A 21,295-nucleotide genomic window follows, 5' to 3' on the forward strand; every position below is an offset into this window, starting at 1 on the left:
TGGTGTAGTTGCTTTTCCATGAAAATGCATAAAATTCCTATTGTACTATGTACTACTATTGGCTCCGAGGGGGGGGAAATATAAGTAGCTCAGCATCATTGTGGGAGACAGAACATCTGTTTGCTTTGGAATCCAAGAGAAGCTCTCCACATGGCTTCCCTCTAAAGCAGATTAGTAAGGAACTTGTGAATAAATTATCCCCGGGGCTGTCTTGTCCACATGAACAAGAGTTTAATGTCCCCTAGAACCAATTCCATCATTTTAGTGGTTACCTGATAGCCATTCTCTCTGGGATAAATTTCTAATGGTAAAGGGAAGCTGTGGTTTCCTCTGATTCCCTCAACCTCTCTGGGATCTTACTGTGTCTCCTCCTGATCCGTTCAGTGTCTCTGAGGATCTGCTTCCCTGGAACAGTTTTTGTTTTTCCTACTCCTCTGTTTCTCAAATATTTATTTATCAATTCCGTATACAGGTTCTTAGGAGAGGCACTACGGTTTACAATCGGGAAAAAGTGCAGCCAATCCCTTCAAATAAAAAAAGTAAGAAGGCTTGTTAAATGCTAATGTGGAGCTAGGTCACAGTGTTAAGAAATATCAGAAGAGAGACACCCCACGCAGTCTCGAAGTATCAGGAAAGGCTCCCCATAGGAAGTTGCTTTTAAGCTGGGACTTGAAAGATCTCACCCAACATAGGGATGGGGCTGGGGAGGGGGGGGCAGGTGGATTCCTAATGATAGACTGTCATTCTGGGAGAAGGAACAGTATGTACAAATGTAAGGAGGTACAAGAATTACTGGGATGTCCAGGAAACTTCACTTATTCTAATTTGAACATCCCATCGATTTCTTGATTCCGTTAGCAAGTGTTCCCAAACTGTGGTCTGTGGCATATTTTTAATAAGATGTTAATATGTATCCTATGAGCCGAAATGTTCTCTGGTGAAATGATTTTGAGAAATACCGAAATAATCTAAATTAATGGCTTCTTTACTGCAGCATTTTTAATACACCAGTGTAAATAGGGACTCACCAAAAGAAGAGTTGAGGATGCAACTTTTCCCAACTTGACAGGGAAATGGTTTGTTGCGCAGAATATTCTTTAGCAAATCACGGAACTTGTATTCCATAGGACAAACTTTGTAACTACTTGCTTAGCATCATGGTCAGGGGTTGGAAGCCGGATTCCAAATTTTTAACACCTAGTGTTGAGTTGAAAATCTGCAGACATCCGAACATGCGCATTCCAACCATATTATTTTTTGACCAGTCACTAGGATTTTAGATATTGCTATAATTATGTTTGAAAGGCACCTCTGGTATCTGCAAGAATCCTGAATCATGACGTCAAAGAAACCAACGAAGTTGGTATCAACTTAAGACAGGATTGCATTTCGGTCTTTCAAGAATGATTCCAAGGAAGAAGCTAGATGGGCATCTTAGAGACAGTTCCCTGGAGCCTAAATTTTATCTCTATGCTCAGGATATATTGTAACGTGAGCATTTTCTTAAGTTCTCTGGCAAGGACCAATGGTAAGGTAGATTTGCTGAGTTACAGGGAACTCAATTGCTCTGCGGCTCTCTTTGGATGAAGAACGTGCGGTTACGTCAATATTTTCCATATTCATTTGGCAAAGACCAGCTTTCGCACTGAGGTCATTTTTAACTGATGAGTGAGGCCAGCAAAATCGAATAGCTTTTCCATAGCGCAAAGGGTTGGGAGGGGATCTGGTGGATCTCATATTTTTTCTCTTTGATATAAATGGATGGATCCTCAATAACCACTTCAAGTAGCTCATCCCTTTGCCATTCCAGAAATAGATGAAAATACAGTCAAATGATTTATGACTCATTTAGGCAGTGATAGAAGTGGAGAGGAGCCCTGAACCAACCCCATGACTATTTTTTAAGTTGAATCCACGTCTGTGGAAATACCAAAGTGCTTTCTTACTTGGGAGATTTTTTTAAAAAAAGTATGAAATAGCCTACCTTTTTCACTTCTCCAGTTACTCCATTTTTTTCTCTCCGAAGCCTGGGTTATTTATACGGATACTTTCCTCCTCTGTGATTCATTCTCCAAAAAGTCTAAGCTACATGCATATGGACTCGGTCCTATTATCAACATATTCTAAGCTATAAGCTCTCACTCCCAACTTAAGAGCAAAGAAAAGCAGAGAACATATACCGATTCCACAAGATCATGATGACAGGTGAGTTCAATTCATGGTAACCTGCTTTTGCTGCCTGCCAGACACAGATCTCCTTCCTTCTCAACTTTTTAGTTCATTCGTCTTTGGCCCATTTGGATTAGCTGTATTTGCCCTCTCATGATCTGCCTGATCATAATTTTGACCATGCATATATCTTGTTAAAAATTTGGTTCTGAATGCCCAGAGATATTCAGCTAAGAACATGTCACTAATGCTTTCCTCAACCCCTGGGCAGCTCTGTTCTTGATCAGGTTCAGTCAGGAGCACCTTATAATACATTGTCTGGGCTTCCCTTAATGGTTCCCTTGCAGGGACGCTTCCAAATTGTAGGGTGAGTGGAGGTTTTATGTTGTTCAAAATCACTCTGATTATGTATGAACTATACTCATTCTGTATTGAATTCGGGATATTCATTAGGATATTCACTCTTTCATTAACTTAAATTCTCCCTGTAATCCAATGCAAAAATATCTCCCACCCTTGTATTGAGCAAAACCAAAACAAACAGGCAAAACCAGAACAAACCAAACAAGAGTGGTTTTCTCTTCTGCTTACGAAAATGCACCTTCAGTGCCTTAGATGCAGTTTCTAATTGCCTTCAGGTATTCTTTCTTTTTTTTATTTCTCTTTCTTTTTCTTTGCCTCCTGTCTCCTGTGCTCCTTTTCCTGAAGTCCACGTTCGCAACCCCTTTCCTGCCCTGCTTCAGAGCAGTATCAGGACTGTGTTAGAACAGCCACAGCCCACATTCAGGGGCACCCGGGTGGCTCAGTCACTTAAGCATCTGCCTCTTGATTTCAGCTCAGGTCATGATCTCACAGTTCATGAGTTTGAGTCCTGCATTTGGCTCTGTACTGACAGCATGGAGCCTCCTTGGGATTCTCTCTGCCCCTCCCCTCCTCGTGCTCTCTCCCTCTCAAAATAAATAAACTTTAAAAAAAGAACAGCGACATCCCACATTCAAAACATCCTTCCTTTGCCTTAGACAACCGTCCAGAGGTTCCCTCTGTTGCTTCAGACACTTCCTCAGACACATCTCCACCCACGCCTTCCACCTTGCCAATGAGAGGTCAGAAGATGGGTCTGAGGAAAACGTCTCTTAAAGCTGTGCCCAGTGTCCCTCCTAGTCATTTGATGACCTCAACACCGTTTATTGCACACCCAGTGTTTACCTAGCATGGTCCTAGCAGCTGAAAACACAAAATCTCCAAGATTCTTAAGCGAGTGCGTTTGCCACTGCACTTCACTGTGACCGCAGCTGTGCTCATGGACTGAGGCAGGGCAGTTGGATAAACTGTACATAGGCGTGAATGCATCAGTTAGGGCTACTGATGACCATTTCCAGAAGGTTGGCCTCTTGAATTTGCATTCCTCCTTTTTTAGCCATAATCAAATTGTCCTCTTTGGGGCCATACTCTTAAGCACATTCAGGCTTCGGTCAACTCTTTCTTACAGGGACTGTGTATAACACTCTTGATTGATCTCAAAAGTTCCAACATTTCGTTATATTTTTTACGAGCAAATGAGGGGAAAATAGGGCGCATAGATTACAATTGGATTAGTATTATTTTCCCCTTCTAGAATGACAAGAAATATTGTGTATATAAATCATACCCCCAAAAATAAATTCACAGATTTCTCATCACCCTGAAAACTCAAAAAAAAAAAAAAAAAATCAAAACATAATGTGCTATATTCTGGGAAAGGTCCAGATGGATAGGTAGATTATAGATATTATAGATTTATAGATAGATAAAGGTTTATATAGATCTATAGAGAGATGGATAGATCCAGAAAAACTCAGATGTAGTCAGTTATAGGTTTATCATTTAAAAGGAAGGAAAATTTGGGGTGCTTGGGTGGCTCATTTGGTTAAGTGTCTAACTCCTGATTTCAGCTCAGGTCATGATCTCCCAGTTTGTGGGATCGAGCCCCACGTCAAGCCTGCTTGGGGTTCTCTCTCTCCCTCTCTCTCTGCCCCTCCCCTGCTCATTCTCTCCCTCTTTCTCTCTCTCTCTCTGTCTGAAAATAAATAAATAAACTTTAAAAAATTTTAAGAAAGGAAAATAAATTAAAGGAAAGGGAAAGAAGAGGGAAGAAGAGGAAGAAGAGGTCAGGGGAGGAGGGTAGAGGGCAGGGAAGGCAAGGAGGTAGGTTGCATGACATTTTCAGTAGAAAATGGAATTTTAGTGAACAATCAGCAATTTGTGTACTAATAGCTATCATTTTTTGAGTACTCATTATCTGCTTGGCCTCTGGCCTCTGTACTCTGTATGCATTATCTCATTTAATACTTAATTGTATAGTTTCTGCATCTTGTAGAGAAGGTAACTGAGGCCTGGGGAGCTTAAATAACATGTCCAGGGGTTACACAGGTCCAACTTAGATTCCAGGGGTACTGTCCACTTCAGCCCACACTCTTTTCTGCTTCACTTACAATTTTAACAGAGTAGGCACACATAATTTAGTGACAAATTAATTCCAATCTGTCCTAAAGCCATTGTTTCCTTGAGAAGATGTGCAAAAAGAGAAGCAATAAAGTAACTAAAATAAATATACATTTATATATACATGTAAGATTGAATATTGTTATAGAATATCATATATATAGATATGCATATATATGTATATCTATAGATAGATAGATAGATAGATAGACAGATACTGAACTAAAAGTCATCACCATTTTTGTCTTTCAAAATGGCTGCGTATTGGCAACTTCATGTGGGCTGACCAAATAAGTGTCTGTATATACACATATTATAAAGAGACATAAATTGATGTATTCATAATAACAAAGAATACCTATTCAGTGCATATTAGGTTTTAGGAAATATTCAAAGCACTTTACATTTATCATTTCACATAGTCTTCCTATCAGACCTAGGAGCTTGTGCCATTCTTCCCATTATATAAAAATGAAATTTAAGACATGGAGAGATTGTGTAACAGAGGAAGTCACACAGTTAGGATATGATTGAGCCAAGATCTTGTCCTCATTGGTCTGATCTGAGACCTCATTCTCTTGACCACAGTGCTCTATTGACCCCCTATTTTACCAATTTATTTCTATACGTGTTAGGGGTAAGTCCACGCTGGAGTAAATGAATTATTAAGGACTCAATAATATTTACTTTTATCGCTTTTGCTTTCTGCATCTTGCCTTCATATATCTCCTCTTTTTTATTACCATTTAATATTTAAAGAAATTAAGGTTAAATTGGTTGATTTATTCAAGGTCACACAATGATTAGTGACCAAAAGGGAATTCAAACTTTAGGTCATGAGGCTCTAAGGACTTTTTCTCTGTGCGATACATGGTAAATGCAAACCTTTACAAAGCCAGATGCTTAATTGAGAAGCAGTTTACTTAATGAGAATAAAATCTGTTGTGTCCTGCAGGCTCAATGCTAAAAATGCACATCAGTGATACTGTGGTCTCATTAGCCTTTTGTGTGGAGTTCAAGTCCCTCTGCTTGTTTGAGTTCACACTAATGATAGAAATGCGTATGTTATCTCTGACCACCCCTTCTCTTCCTCCCTCATTTCAATCACACATTTTAAAGCCCATCATCTCTTTTCTGGCCCTACACTTCCTGCCCTGGGTCTGTTCTTTGCTGTGGATCATTGCTGTGATCCAGGTACTGGCCTCCCTGCTCCTGGTCATGTCTCTTCAAATCCAGCCCCTGCACAGTGGCCTCGTAGATCTACTTAAAATACACATTTAATCGTTGGGCTGCCTTTTATCTGGACCCTCTCATCAGGTCACCACCCTCTATAGCATAAAGTCTGAGTCTCTTCAGCAGGGCACGTGAGTGCTCCATAGGTCAACTTCTTTCTGACTCTCAGCTACCTCCTTTGACCTCTCCCAGACTCAATCTTGCACTCCCAGCACCACTGAACTTAGATGCACTGCAATTTCTTCCTCTCTAAATTTGCTCAGACTGCTCCCTTCCACATTATCGTGATCATATTTAGTTTTTACAGCAAATTGGTGAGATGGGGACTATAATTATTCCATTTCAGAACAGTGCCAGGCTTAGGTTAGCTTTCTGTAGCTACCATCAAGAGGTCTGGAGGAATGCAGTACATCGAAGACATTTATACAGATTTACAGTCTTCTCCTGGTTTTCTTTTTCTCTGATGGAAACTCTTCCTCTGCCATGTCTACCTGATAAAGTTATATGCATAATCAATTTCAGCGATGTCGTGTGAGGGGAACTTACCAAATACACTGTCTCACGAAGGCAAACTATGGTTGCTAAGATAAGAACATTTTATCGACACAACTTTCCATTGCTCTGAAGTCACAATAATGCTTGGAAAGATAGATGTATCAGGTCAAATTGAACGTCAGGTGCTATTATGATTTTAAACATAGCAATCAATCTAGGCTGTCATGTTAGGATATTTTATTAACTTCAGCCTAAAGAGACCAACCACCAACCAGAGACAAGATATTTGTTAAGACAGAGCTGCGATCCCAAATCCGGTTGATTCAACTTATCAGAAAGAGAGTCTAAACACTGAATGTTCTGAACTGGGACATTCTTCCCACTGTTGAAAAACAAACCTCTATTCCAGTTGGTTCGTAGGCTCTTGCTCCTTATCTGTTGACTACTGAAGCATCAAACTTTATTTGAGTCCCAAAAAAGGAGGGATTGTGGGGGCGGAGGAGGCTAGATAAACATGTGCCAGAGGCTATCGTATTTGTAAGGAAGAGACAGGTAGGAGGGAATGAGGAAGAGAGTAAGACTGACACTGCAAAATCTCATTTAAAAAGTTGTATTTCTGGCTAAAAAAGTTGTAGATCACAGATATACAGCAACACATATATGTTTAAGTTCTAATTGATGTATAATAATAATAATACATGTGAGGCCACATATATAAAGCACAGAAGACTTTTAGCGAATACTTCCATGCAGTGCTCATAGTTGACAACTGGTCAAAGGAATGAAAGAGACCACACAAATCAGTTTGCACGTGTAGTATCCGCGGGCACAAACCAGTGTGAGTGGGTTCTGTAATCTCAGTGGTCAAATGCAAGCTGACAACCAAGACTTTGGACTTATATCTAACAAATAACTTGAAATCTTTTCCCCAAATGAGAGGTTGAAGTGTAATAAACACAGGCTCAATCTCTTTCTGTATTGCCTTAATGCAGGTACACGTTTGTAATGATCGAATTAATTCTAATAAGCTCTACTGTTAAATGGGGCATGATGTTGATATTTTTCATGAGGCTTTAGTTTCATTTTTCTATGCTGACTCAATTATTCATAATTAATAAATAGAAGTGTCCCTTCTTGGGGGTTGTATTGATACGGTCATTGTATCAGTGAGGGTTCTCCAGAAAAACATAACCAGGAGGATGTGTGGATATGTGTATACATGTGATATACATTATGTGTGGATTCCATATATGTGAATTCACATACTTGCTGAAGTTTAATGGTGACCCTCAAATCGACACTCGTGATGTTTTCGTGGTCATTTCCAGACATGCATAAGACAATGAAAATTTGAGTCGCCTGCCATACATGTTCCCAGCTGAGGTCAAAGGAGGTGATGCTCTGTCTTCTTGTGTCCTTTTTGTGGTCCATTTAGTGCCACATGTTTCACTTTGTTGTGCTTTCTGAAAGCCATTTTGCTGTTTAAAGTGATCCTCAAGCATCATGTTGAATTTCTGTCTAATATTTATAAGCACAGAAAGCTGTGATGTGCCATATGGAGAAAATATGTGTGTTAAGCGGGCGTCATTCAGGCATGAATACAGTGCTGTCGGCTGTGAATTCAATGGTGGCAAATCAACAATGTATGTTAAATAAGATGGCTTTAGACAGAAACACACGCACGCATAAAACGTGGTTATGTATGGACTAATTGACAAAAATGTTGTGACCGGAGGCTTATAGGAACTTAACCCTGTATTTCCTCTAGGAGTAGTGTGTCAGTATTTACAAATTGAGCGTTCGTGTGGACTTCGTAGAATAGGACTGCCGCAGAGACCAAGGATGTAATGTTTATCTTCATCTGTCAATCTGTTTATCTATTTAAGTTCATTTGAAAGAATTGACCCATGTGATTATGGGACCAGCAAGTCTGAAATCTATAGAGCAGGTCAGCAGGCTGAAGACTTGGACAGGAGCTGCTGCAGTTGTGTTTTGCTTTGTTTTGGTTTGTTTGTTTTGTTTTTTTTTTTAGTTTTTGTTTTAATTCCAGTCAGTTAACATACAGTGATATATCAGTTTTGGGTGTATGATATAGTGATTCAGCACTTCCCTGCATCACCCAGTGCTCATCAAGACAAGTACACTCCTGCGATCTCACGGTCCGTGAGTTCGAGCCCCGCGTCAGGCTCTGGGCTGATGGCTCAGAGCCTGGAGCCTGTTTCCGATTCTGTGTCTCCCTCTCTCTCTGTCCCTCCCCCGTTCATGCTCTGTCTCTCTCTGTCCCAAAAATAAATAAAAAAAATAAATAAATAAATAAAAATAAATAAATAAAAAATAAAAAAAAAAAAGACAAGTACACTCCTGGGGCGCCTGGGTGGCTCAGTCGGTTAAGCGTCCAGCTTCGGCTCAGGTCATGATCTCACGGTTTGTGAGTTCGAGCCCCGCGTCGGGCTCTGTGCTGACAGCTCGGAGCCTGGAGCCTGCTTCCGATTCTGTGTCTCCCTCTCTCTCTGCCCCTCCCCCCATGTTCATGCTCTGTCTCTCGCTGCCTCTCAGTAATAAATAAACATTAAAGAAAAAAAAGACAAGTACACTCCTTAGTCCCCATCACCTATCTAACCCATCCCTCCACTGACCTCCTCTCTGCTATCCATCAGTTTGTGTGGCTGTGCAGTTAAGATCGCGTTTTACAAAAATAGGAAGAATGCTTCCAAAGTCACCCAGGCCTCTGCTGTTGTGGCCTGAGGTATTTTATGCCTCAACTTTCATTAAATCATAATGGTTTACTTACATAAACTCAAAATTATGGTCCTTTTGGGTTACATATATTCTACCCTTTGGATATATATATATATATATATATATATATATATATATATATATCACGTTTTCTTTATCCATTCATCAATCAACGGGCAGCTTCCATATCTTGGCTATTATAAATAATGCTGCCATAAACATAGGGGTGCACGTATCCTTTGGATTAGGGTCTTTGTATTCTTTGGGTACATACCCAGTAGTGTCATTGCTGGATCGTAGGGTGATTCTATTTTTAACTTTTTGAGGAACTTCCGTACTGTTTTCCACAGTGACTGCACCTTGCATTCCCACTAACAGTGCACGAGGGTTCCTTTTTCTCCACATCCTCACCAACACATATTGTCTCTTGTGTTGTTGATTTTAACCATTCTGACAGGTGTGAGTTTTGGTATCTCATTGTGGTTTTGGTTTGCGTTTCCCTGATGATCAGTGATGTTGAGCATCTTTTGATGTGTCTGTTGGCCATCTGTATGACTTCTTTGGAGAAAAGTCGGTTCATGTCTTCTGCCCATTTTTTAATTGGACTATTTGTTTTTTGGGTGTTGAGTTGTGAAAGTTCTTTATGTATTTTGGATACTAACCCTTTATCAGATAATGTTACTTGCAAATTCTTCCATTCACTAGGTTGCCTTTTAGTTTTGTTGATTGTTTCCTTCACTGTGCAGAAGCTTTTGATTTTGATGTAGTCCCAGTAGTTTATTTTTGCTTTTGTTTCCCTTGCCTCAGGTGACCTATCTAGAAAAATGTTGCTCTGGCCGATATCAGAGAAGTTACTGCCTGTGCTCTCTTCTAGGATTTTTATGGTTTCAGATCTCACAGAATTTAGGGAGTTGCTGCCATTTTGAGGCAAAATTTCTTCTTTGGGAAATCTCAGTTATTGCTCTTAAGGCATCAGCTGATTAGATGAGGCATGCCTGAATTATTGAGAGCGGTCTTCTTTACTTAAATTCAACTAACTGTAGATGTTAACCACATCTACAGACAACCTTTGTGGCAAACATCTAGATTCATATTTGGCTAAATAAGTGGGTACTATCGCCTAACCAAGTTGACATATAAAATTTATCATCACAGTTTTGATAGATACTGATGAACTTATAGTGAGCCCAGTCCATTGGTGTTTTTACTGATAGAGCAAGTTAAAACTGTATTTTCACACACACACACACACACACACACACACAGAGACAGAGAGAACATTTCTGCCAAAGTTCTATGATAGGGAACAAGTAAGCAGAGGGAATAAGTACCCTGAGGGGGAAAAAAGACCCTGAATGTTTTCCACACCTGATTCTCTTTTTCCTCAAGAAGAAAGCACTCACAAAAATCAGTCCACATAGAAATCACAGCCGCCAACCGAAAAGTGAAAAATTCAGTTAAGTGAGCTCACAGACTCAATGCTGAAAACCGGGTGTGAGGACGTTGCCACAGCTTTGTTTAAAGGCCGCGTGCCGCTGGGATTGTTGCAATGACATGTAATCGCCAAAGACTTAATAATGAAAGGTGAACTCGGGACCTTGCTATTCTAAATGCTCTCTCTGCCTCTCTGAGTGTACCTGCTGCTGGGCTCCAACCGCTTCACTGACCTCCCCATCACAGAGTGACAGACCTTGGGGAGAATGAGGGGACATTCTAAGACAAAAATAAACCTGTCATTTTTACAGTCAAAAGTGTCAGAGCTCAGACATCAGTGGTGATTCAAAGAGTCAATAATGTAAGCATTCTTTGTACATAGAAAATGGCCAGATGTAAAGTAAAAGCTTTCACATATAAACATGCTCTCTATACATTCTGGAGAGGTGGCCAAGTGCAAAGACTATAATTCATAGCCTATGTGAATATTGTGCCTGTGTTTACTGACGTTTAGTGCTCATTCCGTATGAAAGTTATTTGCAACGTATTCTTGCATTGCAGACTAATCAATGTTATTTCTTTGGCTTCAAAAATAACCATTTCAACCTTTCTAGACTGCACAACAAGCCACATCAATTCCTTATTTAAAACAGAGGTATTTATTGCATTAGACTGTAGTCACTTCCCACAGTACCTTCTGCTCCTTTCCAACTATGAGACGTACTTAGCTTTATTGTCTTTACTCAAATAATTGTCATCATTATTAGATTATTTTTCAAGGTATGTGTGATTACAGCAAATGTATTATTTCATATATGAATTTTTTTAATTTGTAAGTATCTTATATTTTTTGGATAAAAACTAACTTATGAGTGGGACTGATTATAGAGGGAGACGGTTGATTTAATCAGGAAGGACTGTGCAGATTTATTTGCTATATTCTTTTTTTCTTTTTTTTTTTTTGGAAAACTTTCAGCTCTACACAGAATAAATATGGAGGCAAGATAATAGTCACCAAATTCTTCTGATAACCCTTATTCATAGGTGAGAAGGCTGCGTAATAATATGAACTTCATGAATAGATAAGCATAATTTGTAATTAATATATGAATTCTGTGTACAAAAAAAGTGGCCAGATGTAAAATAATAGCTTTCACACATAAACGTATTCTATATACATTATGGAGAGGTGGCCAAATCCAAAGACGATAATTCATAGACTATATGAATTATATACATTTTTATACATCACAGAAATATAGTGTCAAAAATCCCATTCACTGTGCAACTAAAAATAAGGTCAGTCTTAGCAAGATCTATGCAATATACATATACAAACAGGTCTGTAAATTTTCATGTCAGATATATTTGCAGAGAACTACAAGAAATCATAGAGGGACAAAGGAGAAAACTAGAATGGATGAACATTCCTGGTTCAAAGACTTACTCCTAGACAGTTGTTAACTCTTCACAAATTAATTTATAACAGTCCAATAAAAATACCGTAAAGAAAAGGAGTTTACAAAATATTTTAATGTTTATGTTAAAAGAGCATGAAAATATAGTAAAGATAAGTAAAAACAATACACAAATATATAGGATTTATAATTAGAATTTCTAAGTATATTATACAATTAAAGTAGAAAAAATAATGTTGCTGCTACAGGACAAACCAGACGAAACGATGGAATAGAATGGAAGGCCCAGAGATAGATTTAGGATTTTTTAAATATTTAGTAGATGATAAAATCATCTTTCCAAATTTGTGGAGAAGGTATAAGTTGTTCAATAAATGTTTCCGCAGTGATTTTTAAACTACTTGGAAAAAAATCAATATTAAATCTCTTCATACCTTATTGAAAATACAGTCTCATAAATTATAGTTTCAAGTATAAAATATGTGAAATAGTTAAAGGATATTATCTCCAACATTTACTTATTTGGAGTGGGGAAAGTGTGAATGTTTGAATATGATGCCCTAAAGTTAAATCTTAATAGATACAACACTTATCCGAAAATTTCCCTGAAAAAAGTGCAAACAAAAAATGCTAGTGGTCAATAAGATAAAAAATATAAAACTTAACAAATCAATAAAATGATAGCTGACATTTCAAACAGGATATTTTACTTAGCTGATTTACTATAGTTTTTAATGATAATTCTTAGTTTTGTTAATGTCTATAGGAAAATAACAGTGATTCATTGCTGGTGGGAATTTACTGTCAACAACAGCAAGTGTATATAATTTTGGCCAATGATGCAACTTTTAGAAATTTACCCTTAAAAAAAATTTATTTTCTTAATGTTTACTTAGTTTTGAGAGACAGAGACAGAGCATGAGTGGGGGAGGGGTACAGAGAGAGAGGGAGACACAGAATACAAAGCAGGCTGCAGGCTCTGAGCCACCAGCACAGACCCCGACGCGGGGCTCAAACTCACAAACTGCAAGATCAAGACCTGAGATGAAGTTGGATGCTTAACTGACTGATCCAGGTGCCCCTAGAAATTTATCCTAAGAATGCAATAGAGATCTATAAAAGGGAAAAAAAAAAAGATGTACAAAGAAGTTTACTGCACCATTCTATGCTAGAGTAAAAAGTGAAAATTGGCAATGACTTATATGTCACAAATAGAGGATTATTTAATTAAATTACAGTATGGCTATAAAACTAAACATAATATACCCCTTAAAATGATACATTAGAAAATTATGTAATGTCATAGAAAAATGTCCATGATTATCTTTTTTTAAAAAAATTTTTTAATGTTTATTTTTGAGAGAGAGTAGGAGAGGGTCAGAGAGAGAGGAAGACACAGAATTCAAAGCAGGCTCCAGGCTCTGAGCTGTCAGCACAGAGCCCGACACGGGGCTTGAACTCACAGACCGCGAGATCATGGCCTGAGCTGAAGTCGGATGCTTAACCAACTGAGCCACCCAGGCGCTCCTCTTTTTCTTTTTTTTCCTTTTGGTTTACTTTCCTAATGCTTTAGCTTGAAAATCAGAAAGAAAATTCACAATAAATTTTATTTTTAACGCCCAAGGGCAGAGGGAACCATGTCAGCAGAGCAAAAACCTATCGTAAATAAATCTCATATAGTTTTGAAATGAAAAAGGTAAACACACCATTCTTAGTTGAGACTTCACACAGAATTCTCTGGCTCTGAAGTCTGCTCTGTAACACAGAACATAATACAAGAGCCAATTTATTCTTGTTTGATTTTGTAATTTTGTTTAGACTTCAGGCCTCCAATGAAAATTGTCACAATACCCTTCCTTACCCTTTGCAAATTGTTGCATATCTCAAACACACCCCCTCCGGGAGCCTCATTTCACTTCTCTGCCTTCTGCCTCCTTGCAGGGTTACTTAGGCAGCGATTATAGCGATGCTATAAAACCAGCATGCAAGTCACTGGACGACTATTTCTAGTCTGTCCACTAAATAAGTCCAGGATAAAATCACCAGCACAGAGGTGTCAGCTAATTGAGGAATCAGACAGCCGCAGAGACCAGACGGGGCAAGAAAACACCCTTATCCCAAGGACAAACCTTTGCTCTGACATTGGAGAGAATACACAAATGAACTCGCCAAGTAAATTGCTTTCCTGCTCCAATACGTGATCTCTTGCTCTGGTGCTAAAGCCACTTTTTAATGAGTTGGTACGTAAATATGGAGCTCGATTGAGAGAATTAGTTCATGCTTGCACGTTTGCAATATTGAGAGTGAAATGAAAATACAGATAGCAATTTGAATCTAATTTTCAAGCTTGCATGGATGAAGGGTCACAGAGGGAAGCTGAGACGTACCAGGATATTGGGGGTGGGGGACGTGGTGATGGTAACAAAGCAAACCAGCTGACACAAAGCAGAAGCCTCTTCAACAAGTACAGCAAAGCCCCAGTAGTGTAAATTCAAGAGGGAGAGAGAGAGAGAGAGCGAGAGTGCAGTTTACTCTGTAGGTATATGCACTTCGGTATTTAGGAATATATAGATCTAAGGCAGAAGTCGGTGACGATCATCTCTGACCTCTCAGTCGGCATCATATGAATCCTAAGAGAATTACAGTAAAATTAGAATTCTAGAATGCTCTTAGAGCTGAGAGAGACGTTGGAGTCGAACGTCCTCACTGCCACAGAGGACGAAAATCAAAGTCAGGGAGGTTAAATACCAACTCCAGGATGAGAATACAGATATTTTAACATCACAGACCCCTGTTCTTTGCGTGACTTGTAGACCGACACTGCTATCTGAAAACAAACAGATCCACGTGAGAAATGGGTGTGGGTGGAGGGAGTGGTTGTTTGAGGTCCTGAGGAAGGCACCATCTTGCGTAATTAAACATTTAAGTTTTGAGAGGACACAGATTCAAAATAAAAGCCCTTCCCAAATGGTGCCCCCAAAGCCCTAAATTAGAAAAAGAAAACAGACACACACACACACACACACACACACACACACACACACAGACTCAGGTGGAAAAAACGATTGGGCCTGCTATGAGTGAGTTAAAAGAGAGCAAAACGGGTGGTTTGCGGGAAAGTGAGGGCAGCAGGAAAGTACCAGATTCCTCCCGTTGCTATCGGACAGTATCACATCCTAAAATTAAGGGAAAACATGCACTTAGATAAAATGATGATTTGGGCCTGAGGCTTATTTCACAGGACAGGTTTGTTTAATTTAGTCATTACATTGTCCCATGAACATTCTTTGACATTCATCTTCCCCTTTCCCCATCTACTTGTTTTTCATCACATAGCTTAAAAATGTAAAGCATTTGAATCATCATTAATGATGCCATTTACTGTTTATCGTCCTTCAAAACTGCCTTCCAAAATGTATTCGTGTTTAAGCAAAAATCATACTTGACTTAGTTTTGCTCTCGATATTCACCGTGTGATGCAATTTGCTCTACATAACAGGATATGTAAACAGAACACTCAGCCCTGGCTTGTCCCGCCCCCTGCCCGCACCCCCTCTCCCCCTCCGCCCCCCATGTACACTGCCTCTATTGGGCAATTCAGGGTCAGTTTCTGGTTAATGCCAGCCAACAGGTAACAATTATTAGCAAACTTGCTTATTATATGTCTGTACAGAGTTGAGTTACAAATGGTGATTATCTGAATGTGAGAGGTTGTGACTTCATGAAAATTGTTGTTGTATGGAAGAAGTAGGTGAGGGGCGCCTGGGTGGCTCAGCTGGTTGAGCGTCCGACTTCGGCTCAGGTCGTGATCTCGCGCTCCGTGAGTTCGAGCCCCGTCTCGGGCTCTGTGCTGACAGCTCAGAGCCCGGAGCCTGCTTCCGGATTCTGTGCCTCTCCCTCTCTCTGCCCCTCCCCTGTTCACATTCTGTCTGTGTCTCTGTCTCTCAAAAATAAATAAACATTAAAAAAAATTTTTTTAGGGGTGCCTGGGTGGCTCAGTCAGTTAGGCGGCCAACTTCGGCTCAGGTCATGATCTTGCGGTCCATGAGTTCTAGCCCCGCGTCAGGCTCTGTGAGGACAGCTCAGAGCCTGGAGCCTGCTTCATAATCTGTGTCTCCCTCTCTCTCTGACCCTCTCCTGTTCATGCTCTGTCTCTCCCTGTCTCAAAAATAAATAAACGTTAAAAAAATTTTTTTTTAATTTTTTCAAATGGAGGAAATCTGCATAATTCCTGTGAGCTTAAGAAATTCAAGAATATGCGTTCTAAATAAGAAAAAGCAGCCAAATGGCAGTTCCAACCAGACCCGTTGTATAATTAGCGATTTTATGAACCGTGAACGTAATTCTCTTTCCGCTTCTCCTTCCAGCCTAGCCAGGGCCTTTACTTCAGCCTTTACTTAAGTCTGTGTGTAACGGCCGAGGAGCCCAGACCAGGAGGCTCGGTTTAAATCCTTTTGTGAGTATTAATCTCGTTTAATTCTCAAAATGGGTCTACTCAGCAGGTGTTGTCCCTACATAAGCAACGAGAGAACCTTACTCTTGGAAAATTTAGAACCTTCCCAAAAATCTGGAGTGGGTTTACATGCCTAGACTGGAGTTTGAGGTTGTCAAAGGGAAGACACTTAACTCAGGGTCAGAAAATCAGGTCAAGCCAGGGCTGAATCCAGAGAGAGACGACGATTCGTGTGGATTCGAAAATGAAATCCGGTTAAAGATCCTTGGCAGTGAGATGGCTCTTGATATCAGCTTGGTCGATGACATCAATAGTGTGTTACAGTTTCTGACTGTAAGTGTTCCTCCCTGCCATGAGGTTATGTCTCCAACACAACCTGAGTCCTAGGCCATGCCCGCCTTCCTCGTGCCCCACCAATAACACCTGTTGCTCTTAAATCTTCACACCCTCACTCGGCAGGGTTTCCTTCCCTTCAGCTTGTCGGCCATGTTTTTTTTTAAAGCAACCAAACCAAATATTTTCAAAGACCTCCTCAAACCTTCAAATTACCCTTTTTTTTTTTTTTTTTTTTCTGTGCTTTACCCTCAGGCTGCAAAATAGACGACCGTCTTACTCTCTGGCTTTTGTATCCGGAGAATTTCCATCGTATTGAAAGTAATCCATATTTCTTAATTCGTTTAACCTCAGCAGAGGAAAATATTTTTCAGGTTCTAGCCACAGGAATGAGTGGTTCATAGTGAGAGTGAAAGAGCTGGCTGGGGGCTGGGCGTTTGAAAACTTGGATTTGTGTAGAAACAGATAGTAAAGTGCATTCGAGCGGCTCCCGGTTGGAAACCCGAAGTTGTCCCATACCAAAAAGAAAAGAAAAAAAAAAAAAACATGTAGCAAAGTGGGGCAGGCTGTCACCTTTCAGCTTTACAGTGGCCTTTGAAAGCAACCAAACAAGGGAAGAGCCAGACACAGGCTGCTCGCAAGCTACATTCCTAAACGCAGACACAGCCGAGGGTGTTTTATCGTCAAGAACAGAGGCTGAGAGGCAGCTTACAAATGAGCCTGTTCTTAGAACACTTGAGCTAAGTGTTCCCATCCTGGTAGCCACACGCGAACCAGAGTGAAGGCTGACTGACGAAGGTGCATGGGCCTCGTATCCAGGCTCCGGATGAGAACTGCCCTGGGCCACACTGGAGAGGGCCTGTCTGGCTGACAGGCTGTGGTGGGCCATCGCATCCCCAAAGACCGTCAATGGAGTAGGTCGGAATCCCTTGGCTCGCTGTTACAAGTCGGTCTAACCTCTGCCTGACCCCTGGATGCTAAGATGATGAGGTTGTGTCTGTTGTCTGCGGAATAATATTTCCAGATAAATGTAAGAGTTACCATGTCGTAAATAAATCTAAGTGTCTTACTTCGAGCCAGTCCTGGCAGAAGACGAACGTGACATTAGAGACTGGGAAATTGGTCTCTTCTGGGGGTTCCCTAGACAACTTGGGCCTGCACTCCTTGAAGATAGGATGCTGAGGGAGAGAGCAATGCAGATAGAAGATAAGGATTTGCATAAAGAGAGTAGAGAAGTCACGAGAAGTACGCACAGGTAAGGCAAGCAAAGGTCTGCAAAGACTCAAGAAAACTAGCACAGGGCAGAACAAACACTCTGTCCTGTTGCTGTTATTGTTATAATGTATTTACCTTCAATTTCACCTTCCTTTATAAAGCAAAACCGCTAAAATGAAATTTTAAAAATAGTGTTTTTTAATTTATTACTTATTGTAAAAAAATTTTAATGCTTATTTTTGAGAGAGGGAGACAGATTGTGACGAGGGGAGGGGCAGAGAGGGAGAGGGAGACACAGAATCCAAAGCAGGCTCAGAGCCTGATGCGGGGCTTGAACTCACGATCTGTGAGATCATGACCTGAGCCGAAATTGGATGCTTCACCGACTGAGCCACCCAGGCGCCCCTATTTTTTATTTATTTTTTTTTTAAATGTTTATTTATTATTTCTTTTTAGAGAGAGAGCATGAGCAGGATAGGGGCAGAGAGGAGGGGAGACAGAGGACCTAAAGCAGGCTCTGCAGTGTCGGCACAGAGCCCAGCACGGGGCTCAAACTCACATACAGCAATATCATGACCTGAGCTGAAGTCAGACGCTTAAGCAACTGAGCCACCCAGGTGCGCCCCCCCAAAATAGTTGGGTTTTTTGTTTTGTTTTTTTAACGTTTATTTATTTTAGAGACAGAGGAGCAGGGGAGGGGCAGAGAGAGAGGGAGACACAGAATCTGAAACAGGCTCCAGGCTCTGAGCTGTCAGCACAGAGCCCGACGTGGGGCTCGAACTCACGGACCGTGAGATCATGACCTGAGCCGAAGTCAGACGCCTAACCGACTGAGCCACCCAGGCGCCCCAATACTTGTTTTTTTAAACAGCACTTCGAGTAACATGGTAAATGTAAGTCACAGGTTAATGTTACGCATATTCACAGATCATGTGACCATGTTTCTCTAAGCACTCACAATTTGACATAGAATGGAATTTTGCTACTTTTGTATTTGTTAACAAGAAATCTCTTTCACAGCTTCATTTTTTTGTTCTTAATTTATGTCGGGGCAGAAATTTTTCCTAGTTCCTTAGATAATATTCTCCTCCAAAATAAACTGATCACTCTCAGCTAACAGTTAAGTACAGAGTTGCTAAATAATCTTTCCTAGATCTACAGCGAAAGGTTTATTTACTTTTTAAAGTTCTTTATTTGAGTATAGTTGATGCACAATGTTACATTAGTTTCAGGTGTACAACATAGTGATCCACAGATTTCTACACTCTGCTGTGCTCAGTATAAGCATAATTTGTCGCCAAAGAACACTGTTCCGGCATCACTGGCTATATACCTGTTGTACAGCAGGAATGTTAAATAGAGGAAGTGAGGAAGAGAATTAGTCACTAATTGTTATTTTTATTATTTTTTACAAGTTTATTTATTTTGAGAGAGAGAAACAGCTGGGGAGGGGCAGAGAGAGAATCCCAAGCCTTTGACGTGGGGCTCAAACCCACAAGCCGTGAGATCGTGACCTGAGCCAAAACCAAGAGCCAGACGCTAAACAAATGAGCCACCCAGGCGCCCCAGTCGCTAATTCTCAGATTGAAGTTCCTAGAAGGTTAGGTAGAAGCTTCTGACCATCTCAGTGTAAGAATCGGGATACCATACAATGGTCATGGGGCTTCCTAATGCTGAAGATGAATGGAAACAGATAATAAAAGTGACATGGAATACAAAATTAAAACTTGCTGCAACTTACTGCCTTATTGGGGGAGGGGGGACGAGAAATACAGTTCACGCTTCGTTCCTTTTTTTTTTTTTTAATTTTTTTTTTTTAACGTTTATTTATTTTTGAGACAGAGAGAGACAGAGCATGAACGGGTGAGGGGCAGAGAGAGAGGGAGACACAGAATCGGAAGCAGGCTCCAGGCTCTGAGCCATCAGCCCAGAGCCCGACGCGGGGCTCGAACTCACGGACCGCGAGATCGTGACCTGAGCTGAAGTCGGACGCTTAACCGACTGAGCCACCCAGGCGCCCCTCTTTTTTAATGCTCTACTGGTTGGTCAGAACCACATATTAGGGGCGCCTGGGTGGCTCAGTCGGTTCACCATCTGACTTAAGCTCAGGTCATGATCTCACAGTCTGTGAGTTCGAGCCCCGCGTCGGGCTCTGTGCTGACAGCTCAGAGCCTGGAGCCTGCTTCAGATTCTGTGTCTCCCTCTCTCTCTGCCCCTCCCCTGCTCATGATCTCTCTGTGTGTCAAAAATAAATAAAAACATTTTTAAAAAAATTTTTAAAGAGAAAATGATATTGTTGAGTTTCTTTAGACTTAGACCTTCTTTTTAAAAAATTTTAAAAATATTTGTTTTTTTTAAATACTTTTTAAGTTTACTTATTTATTTTTGAGAGACAGAGAGAGTGAGCAGGGGAGGGGCAGGGAGAGGGGGAGGGAGAGAGTGTCAAGCTGGCTTCGTGCTGTCAGCACAGAGCCTGATGCAGGGCTTGACCTCACAAACCACGAGATCGTGACCTGAACCAAAACCAAGAGTCAGACACTTAACGAGCTGAGCCACCCAGGTACCTCAATCTTTATTTATTTTTGAGAGAGAGAGAGAGAGGAGGAAGGGAGAGAGAGAGGGAGACAGCATTCGAAGCAGGCTCCAGCCTCTGAGCCATCAGCACAGAACCTGATGTGGGGCTCGAACTCATGAACTGGGAGATCGTGACCTGAGTGGAAGTTGCAGGCTTAACTGACTGAGCCACCCAGGTGCCCCCAGACTGAGACTTCTTAAGAGCAGAAACATTATTTCCTCCTTTTCTTCTTCAATGTGTCATTACCCTTTTCTCATCAGCTAATACACACAGTGGCTAGATGAGGGAGTCCAGGATATATTCTCTCAGCGTCCTGTTTCCTTTCACTTTGAGTTGTTTGGGGGCTTAATTAACCACAGAATTCTACTCTAACACGTTCTCCCGGAGGTCCTGCTGCGTATAGTCCTGCCCCGAGAGAACACAGACCGCAACTGCTTTGCTGACGGTACAGTTGTACTTGAGGGAACAAACATCCCACCCTGCAGGACAGTCACTGCACAGCCTGTCTATCTGGAGATCTCCCCTTCTCATGCACTATTCACGTACAGACATGGTATTTCAATACCACTATACCGTGAACTGCCTGAAGTTCAGCTGCTTTTTCTTGGATGACAAGGTGGGGCATGTAAAGCGTGCCGGGGATATTTACCAGCCAAGACGGCTGTAATTCGAGAAGGGAGGTGTCACTTTGTCGTCCGTCTCCTCCTGGGCACAGTCAACAGAGAACCTGCCTCCTGGGGGAGAAGAACA

The 21,295-nt window shown here is 40.9% G+C and overlaps 1 protein-coding gene across 3 annotated transcripts in view; it reads left to right on the forward strand.

The window, feature by feature from the left end:
• Positions 1 to 21,295, forward strand: part of CHRM2 (cholinergic receptor muscarinic 2) — a 146,457-nt gene that overhangs the window by 109,462 nt on the left and 15,700 nt on the right. Inside the window, exon 1 of one of the 3 annotated variants that reach the window (XM_019452865.2) lies at positions 16,323 to 16,425. The exons of the other annotated variants lie outside the window; for them this stretch is intronic. The gene's annotated coding sequence lies outside the window, so the exon portion shown is untranslated. Of the gene's footprint in view, positions 1 to 16,322; positions 16,426 to 21,295 lie in introns of those variants that run through there. 3 annotated transcript variants of the gene reach the window in all.

Source organism: Panthera pardus, unplaced genomic scaffold, assembly GCF_024362965.1.
Source record: "Panthera pardus isolate Hobbes unplaced genomic scaffold, ASM2436296v1 HiC_scaffold_8, whole genome shotgun sequence".
NCBI lineage: Eukaryota > Metazoa > Chordata > Mammalia > Carnivora > Felidae > Panthera > Panthera pardus.